This window comes from Pinus tabuliformis, chromosome 7, assembly GCF_031772625.1.
Source record: "Pinus tabuliformis cultivar Carrire ecotype Pingquan chromosome 7, CPIR1, whole genome shotgun sequence".
Classification (NCBI taxonomy): domain Eukaryota; kingdom Viridiplantae; phylum Streptophyta; class Pinopsida; order Pinales; family Pinaceae; genus Pinus; species Pinus tabuliformis.
The window spans coordinates 496,566,713-496,580,702 of record NC_142293.1 but is presented as its reverse complement, the minus strand read 5'-3'; the positions used below and the strand labels follow the sequence as shown (position 1 = coordinate 496,580,702).

Genomic DNA, 13,990 nt, shown 5'->3' with positions numbered 1-13,990 from the left:
ATATTATATGCATGAAAATGCTTGGAAATTGAATACGTGTTAACTGATGCATATTTATAACTAACGTTGCTGATGGGATTAAGTTGTGGTAGCTTAATGGCAACAAGAAAATTCATCACGTAAATTGCTGCAATGTGAATTGCAATCATAAATGAGAAAGAATGATGTTATATGATATGCATGAATTATGTTATTTGGGAAATTTGCATGCATACAACGTGTATGATAGATATGTTTCCCATCAATCTAGATGTTGTGGACCCATGATGAGGGATAAGTGTAAATGCATGGTGTACATGCATGTTTATTTTGTTAATGATAATGATTATATGGTTCATTATGTAAATTACTTTGGGAAAGATTGATAACAGAGAAATTTAACATGCCAGACAGTTGCAGATAGATGTGAAAGGCTAGAACGCCTTGGGTTGATGGCAGTTACCTGCCCGGAGGGGCTGATGGTACTTGTCTGCCCGGATTGTGAAAGGCTGGAATGCCTTGGGTTGATGGCAATTACCTGCCCGGAGGGGTTGATGGTACTTGTCTGCCCGGAGTTGGGATGATGGCAATTACCTGCCCGGAGGGGTTGATGGTACTTGTCTGCCCGGAGTTGGGTTGATGGCAGCTACCTGCCCGGAGGGGTTGATGGTACCTGTCTGCCCAGATTTCCTCTCCCTGGAATTCTTGAGCTGGTTGGCCAGTGGAATTCCATGTTAGACCTGGTAAGGTCTCTATCAAAGAAACTGTCTGGATGTGAAAATGACTCGATTTGGTTGTGGAAACCAGTTCCCATGGGTTGGGAATTCTTTAGTCTATTGTGATTTTCATGGCTAAAGGAATTAACCAATCAGTTGTATGTGATGTTAAAAATAAATTCTATATATAGTTGTGTGAAATGTGTTATGCACATTCAACAGGAATGAATTTAATGTTCAATAAGAAGTTATTGGAAATTTTAATTCCTGTATCATTTTATTAATTTTGTGAAAGTCTTAGTAGGGGCTAAGACCATTTCCAAATGATGCAGTGATTGACTGTTTTGATGATTAGAGAGCTAGGTGCTCTTTTGGTACATCTAGAAGCACTTTCCGGATGCCTTTAGTGAGAATTCGCTCAGTGTGCACGTGAGCAGTGATTTATCATTTGATGATTAGTGTTAGTGCTCTTTAAGTACTTGTAAAAGTACCGTGATTTAGAAATCATCTAGCACTGCACAATTGATTGTTAGTCAAACGTATTTCATTTGACTCAAAATATAGTGACTAATGTGATTGAGTTTGTTAGTCATATATTACAGGAATTACTCACCATGGAGGGTTGAAGAGTTGTCCAACCACTATTAAAAGGCTTACATGAAAGTATTCATGATTTCCAAGAATAGATGGTAAGTAATGGTAAGTTGACATAGAGAATTGTTTATTATGAATGAATAAGGGCCAAATGGTGGCGATTAGAAGTTGCATATTTTTGCAACTATTGATGCTTATAACTAATGATATTTCTTATGACTATATCATTACTATTTTGTTTGTCGTCTTTTCTTGGAATGGAATCGTTGATTTTCAAAGAGAAAGGATCACATTTTGTGTGGTTTAGATGGTAATACCATGACTAAAGTCTAAAGTTCCAATGAAAGATGAACACCGAGGACGGTGTTCCTGTTAAGGGGGGGAGTATGTAATATCCCTATCGTGATTAACCCTGAGTAAAAGTAATTCTAAGTTACAAAACTTACGAATCAGTTATTGAACCGATTCTTGATTTCCATGGAACTGAACAAGGGGAAGCTTCTCGTCCCTTTGACATTTGTATAGTTTCTCCCCGTGCGATCGTGGGGGTATGGATCTGACGGTTAGGCTTCTGGAGAGAGGGTTGAGGTAACCACCTTCCCCTCAAGCTCCACGTCTGATGGGTATTCCTGCGATGAGGCTAGGTTTAAGGGCGCCCTCCAACGACGGGATGGCTTGTGAGAGAAATGGCGGGGATAGTTAGCAGTTAGTATCGGAACTGATTCTTGGATTCGGAACTGATTTTTGGTATTGAGAACTGATTCTTGGTATTGGGGTGGACAAAAAGGATCAATGACGATTACCGTAGGAGGTGGAGCGTCTCTAAGGGAAGTTATAGATGCTGCTGCTAAACATAATTTGGCTCTCCCTCACTCGCCCTTTTGGGAGGGGATTACCATCGGAAGGCGGCTCAGCACCGGGGCACATGGCAGCTCTCTGTTCAATAATGGAAGTGCAATTCATGAGTATGTTGTTGGCATGAGATTGGTGGTACCTTCGCCTCCGGGTTATGTGAGTGTTGTGAGCTTCGATGAATCCCATCCAGACCTGAATGCGGCTAAGGATTCTCTCGGCCTTCTTAGAATCATTACGCAGAGAGTTGTTAGCTGTGTCGTTGGAAACTACAGCATCTCTCGTAGAAGACTTGCATGGAAGCGTTGTTGATCCGCTGAGATCTATGGACTGTGTAAAGTCGTTTTGAAATCTATTGAGTGCCAAGTGTGGATCGAGCCTGTGTGAACACTTTGAGAGGAGTCGCGCCCAACTGGTGAAAGGATTGGGTGGTAAAGTGCTGCCGAAGGTGTGTTGCAATGAAACATTGGAAGACGTCGAAAAAGGCATTACAGCTTTTCCAGAAATACATCTTGAATTTGAGCCTGTCGTGGCTGTTGCGGTTGTTCACGCAGAGTGAGTATGTGTGCCAGCTCTTCGTTGGAGCTATAATGCTGCAGATCTGAGGCAGGGAACCTGCAGACTTGAGTTCAAATATGCAAGTTAACAAGACCTGAGCATGCGCTATGACGACCAGTTCTTGAAGAACGTGGAATAAACTTGTGGACATAAAAGCTAAGTATACGTAGTTTTTTTCTTCTAGAAAATTACATGTGAATCTTGTGTTAAACACTTTAAGATTCTAGTTAACTTTTGATGTTTGAATATGTCTTACATGCATGAAGCTACTCATGTATTTATGTTGTTATAGTTTTGTTTGCAAGACCATGGGAATACTCGTGTACGAGTATTAATTTCCGCCTTGGTTTTAGAATGCAGTTTAATATACAAGAACGACCATGTTTATTCACTTTTTTGCTGCTATTTACGAAGATTTATCTTGGACAATAGGAATCTGGTTTTGATTCTTTTCTTGGTTTACATGAACTAATGAGTTTAAACTCTTAAAGAGAGTTATGCATTAGTAAACATTGTGGAGGTCAAACAGTATTATTTGGGTATATTTGCTAGTTAAATAGTAAGTCATGCTTGCTTACGCATATGAGTGGATGCTAAAGAATCTCTTTCAGACATTGTTTATTGATTCTTTAATATGGTATCTAATCTTCTTGCCCAAGCTTGTTGTCAACAACATTGACAGGAAAACGATGGCGAATGGTGCCACAGAAAGGTGATGTTTAAGGTTGTGGCAGGAAGAGGATCAAGGGTCCATGCAGATGAGTTCGAGTTGCAGGAACACACATTGCTAGAACAATCATGCCACAAGGAATATTGTATGTGGCGGTATGTAAATAAAAGATTACATGAAAACTGTATTATCTTTTAGCTAGTTATGTGACAGCTTAATGATAATTCATTGTAATGATTTTAATAACAATGGTTAAGGGATGGAATCCCTTATGAGCCATTGAGTGAGGGGTGAAAACCCTCACGAGCGTTTAATAATAAGATTAAACGTTTGCTGGTTTTCACCCTACGGGGTTTCCAGGGTAAATTGGTGTTCAAATGGTGTGATTGCCTTTTGTGTCCATTGATAATGATGAGTCCTTGTTGATGATGGTTCTTTATTTGATGTGACAATTATAATGTCTTAGTACATGATTATCTAATATGTTTAAGGATATCAAGAAATGGATGCAAGGATTCATGAGACAGTTTATGTTATTACAATGGTGGCGAAAGGTTATGCAATGGTTATGAAACTTACTGTCTTTGATGGCAATTTACTTGATGTAATAATGAATAGTATATCTACGGTTAATGATGATTTGTGGAGTTGTGAATTGATTAATTACTTGTGGTAATTGTATAAAAACTTCTAACTCCCTACTTTTACATGCGAGGTTATCGGGGTTATGACAAATGTGATTTGTTATTACTTAAAATACACATTAAAAACCCATGAGGCAAATTCTAAATATTAAACAATTTAAACATAAGTTTTTAAAAATATGTGTTGATTTTGATTAAAATTAACTACAGCAAATTTCGTGAAAGACGATTTCATCTATAAGTTAGAGTAGGCCTTTTAAAACTATTATAATTCCAATTTAAAAAAAAATAATAGCATATCACAACAATATTTTACTTTCCAAAAAAAATTACTCAATTATTAGTTCCATAATATTAGTTTTAACATTAAACCGCTATATTAGTATTAAAAGCTACAACTACATCATTATATTATAAATTATTTCAAATTTATTATAAATGTAATATAAGAAATTCAATCTTAATAAAAATGAATTAAATTATTTATTTATTTATTTCATTTCTAAATTATATTTTAATTTTAATATTGAATAATAAATTATTTTTTTATTTTAGTATTGAATAATAACAATATGTTGTTTATTATAAATTATTATGTATTTTTGTTTGCTATGTTCTGTAAGTTCTCAGATGTCCAACACACTTAACTTATGGCTTAAGTAGTCGTGACCCATGGGCCCTTAAGTCATCAAGGGCACCCAAGGATCGCACAAGATTGGGCCGCATTAGCCCCTAGCATGGCTATATTTTTCCGACAAAGTTTCGAACCATGACTTTTACACCAAGCAGTGTCTAAACAGAACACTCTATCTATTGGGTCCTTCGTTTTTTGGATAATTTTGCCGGATTTTTGTTGGAAAAGAGTCGCGAAGATGATTAGCAAGAATAGGAGAAGTAAATGGAAAAATAGGTCGGAAGCCAAGAACAAAGAAGAGAAAGTGGCAAGCGGAGAAAGGAAGTGGTTATCTCAGGATTTGTCAACACTGTGAAAGAAGGATCTAAGTATCAGATTTGAAGGGATCAAAGCAGAAGTAGACCAAAGCACCTATATTTTGTCAAAGGGATCATATTGGACTAAATCAAGTGAGTGGGATCAAGATAGAGAAGCAAATATATAAAAGCCACATGGATTGAGACGAATAAGAGAGAGAAGAGGGAGTCAGGCCAACATGTTGTCTGAATGAGATTTGAAGCTTTGTGCATGTATTGAGATTGTATTCCAAGTTTAATATGTTCTGTTCATATCATCCTCAGTAGACCTTGCACAATTTTGTATATATGTATTGTAATTATTCAGCTTTTAAACTAATATAATGTGGATGTTGTATGGCTATACTATGTTAATAAATAAACTCACAAAAAGATCTAAAAGATAGATCAACAACTTCAGAATCAACCTCTTTGAGGGGGCAACCTCCTTTACATTACACAAATGAACAATTCTTGGATGACACAAATGACAAAACCTCCTTTCTATATATAGGAGTCTAAGGGGTCACAATATAATGAAAGCTGACATAACAATAATTATATAAGGGCACAACAATAACAATAGTGGGCTTCTATGGGGCACAATAATAACAATATGGGGACAATAGAGGCACAACAATAACAATAACGGCTGCAATGACAATAGTAATGGGGGAATCACTAGTATTATAGGGACCTAACATGCCCCTCTCCTTCCAAAAAGTGTTGTCCTCAACACTTGAGTAGTTCTAGATGCTTTTGTATAAAATTCTCATCATCCCATGTAGAATATTCAATGGGTAAGTTCTTCCACTTGACGAGATACTCCGAAATTGATCGATTTTGTAGCTATCGAGTTCTTGTTTCTATGACTGCTTTAGGTTCCAATATGATATTTCTTTCCTCGTCAAGTTCTGGCAATATTGTTTGAACTAGGAGCTTGTCACCAATAACCTTCTTTAAGCATGAAACATGGAAAACTGGGTGCAAGCTGCAGGAAGCTCCAATTTGTATGCCATAGTACCAATCTTTTGCAACACCTTGTACGGACCATAATACTTTGGTGATAATTTATTATCCTTCTTAGTTTGTTTGAGGGACATTTGTTTATATGGTTGTAGTTGTAGAAATGCCCAGTCACCTACATCAAAACTTCTTTCGCTGCGATGTTGATCTACCTGTTGTTTCATTCTATTATGTGTCAAAGTTAGGTTATCCTTTAAGAGTTGGAGAACTTGTTGTTAATGATCAATGTGATCTTCCACTGCTTGAAACTTAGAATTTTCTCTTAAATATGATGTGATGGACGGTGGGTGGTATCCATAAAGTGCCATAAATGGGGTCATTTTTGGTGTAGTATGGAAGGAAGTGTTATACCACCATTCAACCAGAGGCAACCATTTAAACCATTGTGTCTGTTTATCAAACACAAATCAAAGAAGATATACTTCCAAACATTTGTTTACTATCTCAGTTTTCCCATCATATTGAGGATGACAAGATGAGGTATGAGCTAACTAAGTACCAAGACAAGAAAATGATTCTGTCCAAAAACTTCCAGTGAAAATGGAATCTCTGCCAGTTATAATAATATTTGGGTTTCTATGTAGCTTTTGAATTGTTTCCATAAATGCAGTAGAAACTGTACTGGCTTTAAATGGATGAGATAATGCACAAAAGTGTGCATACTTGGTAAGTCTGTTAACTACCACCATGATGACACTCTTTCCTTCGGACTTGGGTATACCTGTGATAAAATCCATTGAAACCTCCTCCCAACGTTGACTTGGAATGGATAAATGTTGGGCGTGGAATCCCCTCAAGGCATGTTTTGGGGCTTAAAGCCCAAACTTTGACTAAGTCCATTGTAAAGACTCCACGAATTGTGGGCGCGGAGCGTGAAGTCATAATAGAGTCATAGGGTTGTCCACCCTTGTTTTTGTAATGTAAGGTCGGTTTGTATAAATAGAGCGAGGCTCTAAGTGTAAGAAAGGGACCAATCTAAGGAAGCATGATGAGTCTAAGAAATTGAGGAATGATTGAGTCAAGTGTAAATCATGTCTTTGGGTTGTAGAGTAGGAGAAGGCTCTGCAGCTGAGTGCGTAGAGACCTAGTAGTCTGCAGCTGAGTGCGTAGACTCCTGTAGCTGAGTGCACAGGGCAGGTTGAGTCTGTAACCATGGGAAGAATTAATAAAAGAGAAGTTTTACCATAATTTTGTGTATCTTTTCCTGTTTTGTGTATTATTGGGTATGAATTGCAATTTTACTATTTATTCACTCCGCGAACTCATATGAATGTGTTGAATAAGTAAATATAATACAAGGCATCTGTTTACGCGAAGATAACTAACTGTTATAAGAATATTGGTAAATATCACGGGTGTGACTTAGGGAAATAGTGCAGCTTACTGCTCCAGCAATGTGAAAGCCCCTCAGCCCCTAGTTAGGGTTGCGCGAGGGCGAATATATCAGGGCGTGAAGGCCAGGGAAGTGCGCGAAGTAACCTGCATGAAGAGACTCTCAGTTGGACCAAATCAACCCCTCAGACATCTCAAGGGTGCGGAAACCTAGTTCTAGCACCCCCCCATACTACTTCAGGTGAGACCTCCGTCCGTGCTCTACGGATTGTTGCCGAAAGGGCCAGTAGTACAGGGATTTGTTTGGGTAATTAACTTCAAACCTGGGTCAGGACCTAACAAGCCAACAAATGGTTCAGTTGCTGGGACCGGGATCTACATAGAGATGTCTAATGTCATATCACTGGAATACAACTAAGAAAGAAATTGAAGATTGGTTGGATAGGAAGATTCACGAGTTCGCGGTGCAGGAGAACAGGAACTCGCGGCTATCAAAAGATAGAGTGGTTAGACTGTTACCTGTACATAGGGATCCACAAAATTTTCTTCGTATCTTTCCCTACTGAGCTATATGAGTGGATCGCGAAGCTAGCAGATAGCCAAGGAAGGTGCAAGCTCGACAGACCTATTGTGTGGACCCCAGAGTTGGTGCGCAGATTGGAAGCATCGGAGGATAAGATCGCGCACGTTGTTGATCACTTGATCAATCGAATTATAGGAGGATTCATTACTGAATTTGCGGTAGATACTTCAGTCAGATATAGCGAGGCAGAGCGATGCTTCCTCAAAGGACCACGAGGTAAGTACGTTAAGTATTTGAACACTTCGATTAAAATGCTACTGTGTGAAAAGTGGGTTATGTGAATACATTGATGTTTGGGGCTACACCAAGTGGGAGAATTTACATAAATGAAGGTAGTGCAGAGCCAGAAACTAGCCCCTTGATTTCACCTCTACGAGGGAATGAGGAAGAGCTCGCGAAGGTCTCACCAAGAAGTGCGATCAATTTGATAAAGCAGAGGATTCTACACATACCACCTCCACCCACACCACCACCAGTTTCACCGCCTTCACCCCCATCTTCGCCCATACCACCTCCGCCACCACCACGAGTCCATATGGCAAGCATGATAAAGTTGTCGGTGTTCAAGGGAGTACGAAATGAAGATCAAAACCAGTTTTGGTTCATGATAAAAGATGTATGGGAAGCGTCGGGAGTCACAGATGACAATATAAAGAAAGTAACGTTGGTCAGCACTCTGCAGGATTGTGCGCTGACCTGGTACATTAAGAATTCTAATGACAATCTGAATGCGGGGATCACAGATATCCAAACTGCGTTGAATAGAGAATTTAGCACGTTGAAGTCAGAGGCACAGTCGATGATTGGGTTGAAGGAGATCATGATGCTACTAGGCAAGACTCCTTGGGAGTTAGATCAAAGACTAAAGTGCACAATTCGCGAAGCTAATATGACTTTGACAAATGGAAAACACCGCGAATGGTTTGTAGCATTGCTAACGCCACATTTAAGGAACGCGTTATCACAACAGAGGCTAACAACTCAGGCCGAGGCCTTGGAGATTACGATGAGGCTGCATGAAACCCCGATACAGGATCCTAACCTCGGAGTTCAGCAGATCCATGCACAGTTGAAGAACTTGTGCCTTGAGATGCAGAGTTTGAAACAAGACATGACAGATCGCCTCGAAGTGCGCAGCGAGGTATGGTGTGTTAAATGTAATGGTCAAGGTCATGACAAGGACCACTACCAAGTGTTTGCGAATTACCTCGCGAGAGGAGGGCCGGTGCCGTTAAGACCAAAGGTACAAGTATGACCTAGCGCGGCGCCTGCGTTGTGGTGCACGATTTGTCAAATAAGAGGAAAGCATGCTACGGACAACTGCCTTTTTTTGTAGAAGTATACGCAGAATTCCCAACAATTGTTATGTAATTTCTATAGATCAATGGGACATGATGAGTGCACCTGTAGAAGTTATGAACTGATGATGGATAGGACTCCCACCTACAGAGTTCAGGCTGAAACACGGCCCCTTGACCAGAATGTAGGGATGGTGTGAACCGGATTTCAGGGGCATGGATGAGGCCGAGGTGGAGGAGGACCTAGAAGAGGTCATGGACAACTCATATGTTACAATTGCGGAGGTCCAAGACATTATGCCCGTGATTGTATGAATCCAATTCATCCATCATGCTTGTATTGTACATTGTTTGACCATGAGACGAACGATTGTCCCACACTGATAGCGAGGCTACGCGACAAGGGAGCACTCCAACCTCCCCTGACTCAAAACCTGAAAATGATGAGGTTTGAGCCATGCGAGGAAGATCCTAATGTGAACATTGTGCTCCGAAGTGGAATTACAACATGGGATGACAAAGGCGAGCAGCCTGAATATTGTACTTGGGTTCGCAAGGCTCCGACGAAAGAACCAGAGTTTGATTTGGAGTGCGGTAAGGAAACCTTCATGGAAGCAAGGAAGAGCTTCGCTGATGCCTCCACTTTAGGAAGTAAAGACAGACCGGAGCCGGAAATGGATCCATCAATGCTCATGACGTTCCTAGAAACATGCATGAAGCTGCTGTGCAATAACAAGGTTGTGAAGGGACTGTAGGAACTCATAAATAGATGTTTTAGGATCGCGCCAGGAGAACTGCGCGTAGTCTGGAAGGTTAGAAAGCACGCGACAAGGATGGAAAGAGAAATGAGGTTGACCACACAGATTGGGGAATATGAGATGGACCAAGTGAGTCTGGACCTAGGATCGGATGTGAACGTTCTGCCGAAGCAGACATGGGAGCACATGGGAAGGCCTACGCTGCAATGGTATCCTATCCAACTGCGAATGGCGAACTAGAAAAAGATCCTACCTATGGGAAGAATGTAGGGAATCACCGTAGATATTGAAGGAGCAAGCGTGCTGGAAGATTTTGAAGTGATAGAGATTGTTGATGATAACAATACCTACCCTGCACTATTAGGGATAGATTGGGCCACTGACATGAATGGGGTGATAAACCTAAAGAAGCGCAAGATGATTTTTCAGAAAAAGTCCCTGCGTGTAGTCGTACCTTTGGACCCTGCAGAAGGATCGTGCTACACAGAGCCAATACGCGCATGACTATGAAAGCAACGACAACTTGGACTGCATCTACAAGATAACTGCACGAGAGAAATAATGGGTAAATCCCACCGCGGATGGATGAATCGCATGGGAGCGTGAAAGCTCTTGTACGTCGGATTTGGATGAAGAGATAGAGCGATGGAAGAACCAGTTACATGAGGTAACCACGCTGAACTGCAACTTGATGACAAGATCGTTGTGCTGCATATCAACGGAGGTAAGGGATCTGCCTACGTATGATGGGTTGAGCGAGGTAGATGACTTCCTGAACAGATTCGAAAGGGAGGTGCCAGAATAGCAACGTTTCGAGGCTTTGAAATGGGTATTGCACGCTATGCCTGTGAGGTGGTGAGGCATGCACCAAGGAAGCCTTGAGGACTAGTGCAAATGCAAGAGAATGATGCACATACAATTTGGGAAGCCTCAGACGTGATTAAAAGACAAGTATGATGGACAGGATGATCCATGCACTCACCTCGCCAAATGGACAAAGGTCTATGGGGAAGAGCCGCAACCTGAGTGGGTGCACCTATTCTGTCATACCCTAGATGTTATACCCATGAACTGGTACATAGAGACGGAGCTCTGCCATGGGATGAGTGAATGGGATATCTTGTGCGAAGGGTTCCTATTAACCTTCATGTTTGAGGATCGTTGGTGGGATACTGTTGATGACGCGTTGCAAGTAGTAAAAGCAGCTATCTTTAAAACACCACAGGAACCAATAGAATTAATTTAGCTGGAATGGACGACCCAGCTGAGATGCCCTTTGGAGTGTTATAATGTAAAAACTAAAGAAGGCGATGAGGATCCGCAAAAATTTAACATTCTAGAAATTGAAGGCTATTGCAAGGTTCAAGGGCTGCTAATTTAAGACCCTGACATAACCGCAGCGATAAAAACAAAGCTAGTGAACATTGGTATGGAAGCTGAACCCAAGTACGCAATGCTCGGTGACTACTAAGATGATGCAACGGTGGATAAGGTCACTGAGCTACTCCGCAAGTACCAGGACCTATTCCTGACTAAGATCACAGACTTAAAAGGGATTATTGGAGATTTAGGAATGATGCGGATCACATTAAAGCCCGATGCAAAGCCAGTTAAGTAGAGGCCTTACCACTTGAATCTGAAGTACAATGAGAAGGTCCACATAGAACTAGACAAGATACTCGTCGCAGGAATCATTGAGCCGGTGGGAGAATCTGATTGGGTAATCCCTATGGTGGTGCAGGAAAAGAAGTGTAAAGGCGAGATAATATGTGTGGATCTTAGAAAGTTGAATGATGCATGTGTACACGACCCATTCCCAACTCTGTTCATAGATGAAGTATTGGAAAATGTCAGCGGGAAAGAAGCATATTCTTTTACTGATGGGTTCTCAAGGTACCACCAGATCAAAATCGCATTGGAAGATAGGAGAAAGACCACCTTCACGACTGAGTGGGGCTGCTTTCAATACATTGTTATGCCATCTGGGTTGAAGAATGCGCCAGTCATGTTTTCACGCATAGTGGTTGCAGCATTCAAGGAATATATCCACAAGTTCCTGGAGGTTTATCTGGATGATTGGACTGTATTTGGATTGGTTAAGCACCATGTAGCAAGCTTACACTTGATGCTGGATACCTACCGATGACACCAAATCGCACTGAACCTCAAGAAGTGTACATTCCTCGTTCCCTTTGGGAACCTGTTGGGACATGTGGTTTGCAAACAAGGACTGATGGTAGACCCCGTGAAGATTGCAGTGATTCTGAATTTGGAAGTGTTGCGAAGTGTCAAATAGTTGCGCGCTACCCTCGAACATAAGGGGTATTACAGGAAGTTCATCAAAATCTATGCCCAGATGACCACGCCGATGGAGAAGCTGTTGAAAAAATATGTCATGTTCTGTTGGAACGATGACTGCATGAAAAGTTTGGATGTACTAAAAGAAAAATTGGCCTCTGTGTCGATCCTGGTCTTCCCGAAATGGGACAAGGAGTTTCATGTCCACATTGACGCATCGTGTATAGCGCTGGGAGCGGTACTAACACAGGAGGGTGGAGAGGTCTTGGATCACCCTATCACATTTGCGATTCACAGATTGTCTAAAGCAAAAAAGAACTATTCCACAACTGAACGCAAGGGATTGGTTATGGTGCACGCGCTCCAAAAATATCGGCACTATTTGCTAAGGGGACACTTCAAGATGTATATAGATCACTCTGCATTGAAATACTTGGTCAATAAGCCTGTGTTGGGGGGGCGAATATGCAGGTGGCTCTTATTGTTCCAAGAATATGATTTTGAGTTCGTTGTGAAGCCTAGGCACCTGAACGTGGGACTAGATCACTTGTCACAAATTGAGACGGGAGAGGAACCTACAAGATTGGAGGAAGGATTACTTGACGCACACTTTGTTGTTGTGCACGTAGTGGATGGACACTTTGAAGACATAATCCACTTTCTCATGACTGGAACTGGATAGAAAGATTACTCTGTCCAGCAGAAGAAGGAATTGTTGGTGCGCGCGTCAGATTTTTCTGTCATTGCAGGGCACCTATATAAGATGGGCAATGATGAGATACTGTGAAGGTATGTACCTAAATTTGAACGAAGTCATATCCTCATGGATGCGCATGGGGGCGCTGCAAGAGAACACTATGCAGGGCGAGTAACCGCGCAAAAGATCCTCCCTGCAGGGTTGTGGTGGCCAACCCTTCATCAAGATTCAAAAGCACACTGCAAGGCCTGTGATGTATGTCAAAGAATGGGTAAGCCATCATGAAGGGACGAGATGTCTTTGAATCTGCAAATGACATTGCAGCCCTTCAAAAAGTGGGCGATCGACTTTGTAGGCCCTATCAAACCTCAGGGAAAGATGAGCGTGCGATACATTATCACTGCGACAGAGTACCTAACTCATTGGGTAGAAGCGCAACCGGTAAAAGATTGCACGGCCACCACAGCCACGAAGTTTTTGTTTGAACACGTATTGACATGATTTGGATGTCCAAAGATCTTGATGAGCGATTGTGGTACACATTTCCTTAACGAAACAATCAGCACACTGACAGAAGAGTTTTAGGTGTATCATCAAAAAAGAACATTGTATCACCCCCAAGCCAATGGGACAGTAGAAGCATTTAACAAAATACTAGAGACTGCGTTCAAGGATAATTTTAGGGGCGAATGTTCGCCCTTTGGTGAAATTAAGGGGTTTTAAATTTTTCGTGGGCGAATATTTTGTATCATGGTACATTTTTACAAATCACCTCAAATAGCCCACCTTATTTTAAGGGAGAGGGTAAAAAAGGTAAATTTAGCCCTTGAAATTAGGACTTACAACCTTCTATTCGCCCATTTTCAAGAATAAGTTTTATTTAAGTGAATCCATTCGCCCATTTTCAAGAATAGGTTTTATTTAAGTGAATCGTATGGGCCAAATACCATATTTATAAAAGAGGTATGGTAAATTAATAAAAATATAAATAAATGAGAGGTATGGTAAATAGATAA

At 40.9% G+C, this 13,990-nt stretch overlaps 1 pseudogene; it reads left to right on the top strand.

Moving 5' to 3' along the window:
* The first annotated feature begins 2,081 nt into the window (after positions 1-2,081).
* LOC149248208 (putative L-gulonolactone oxidase 4 pseudogene) lies at positions 2,082-2,453 on the top strand (annotated as a pseudogene).
* Positions 2,454-13,990: the final 11,537 nt, after the last annotated feature.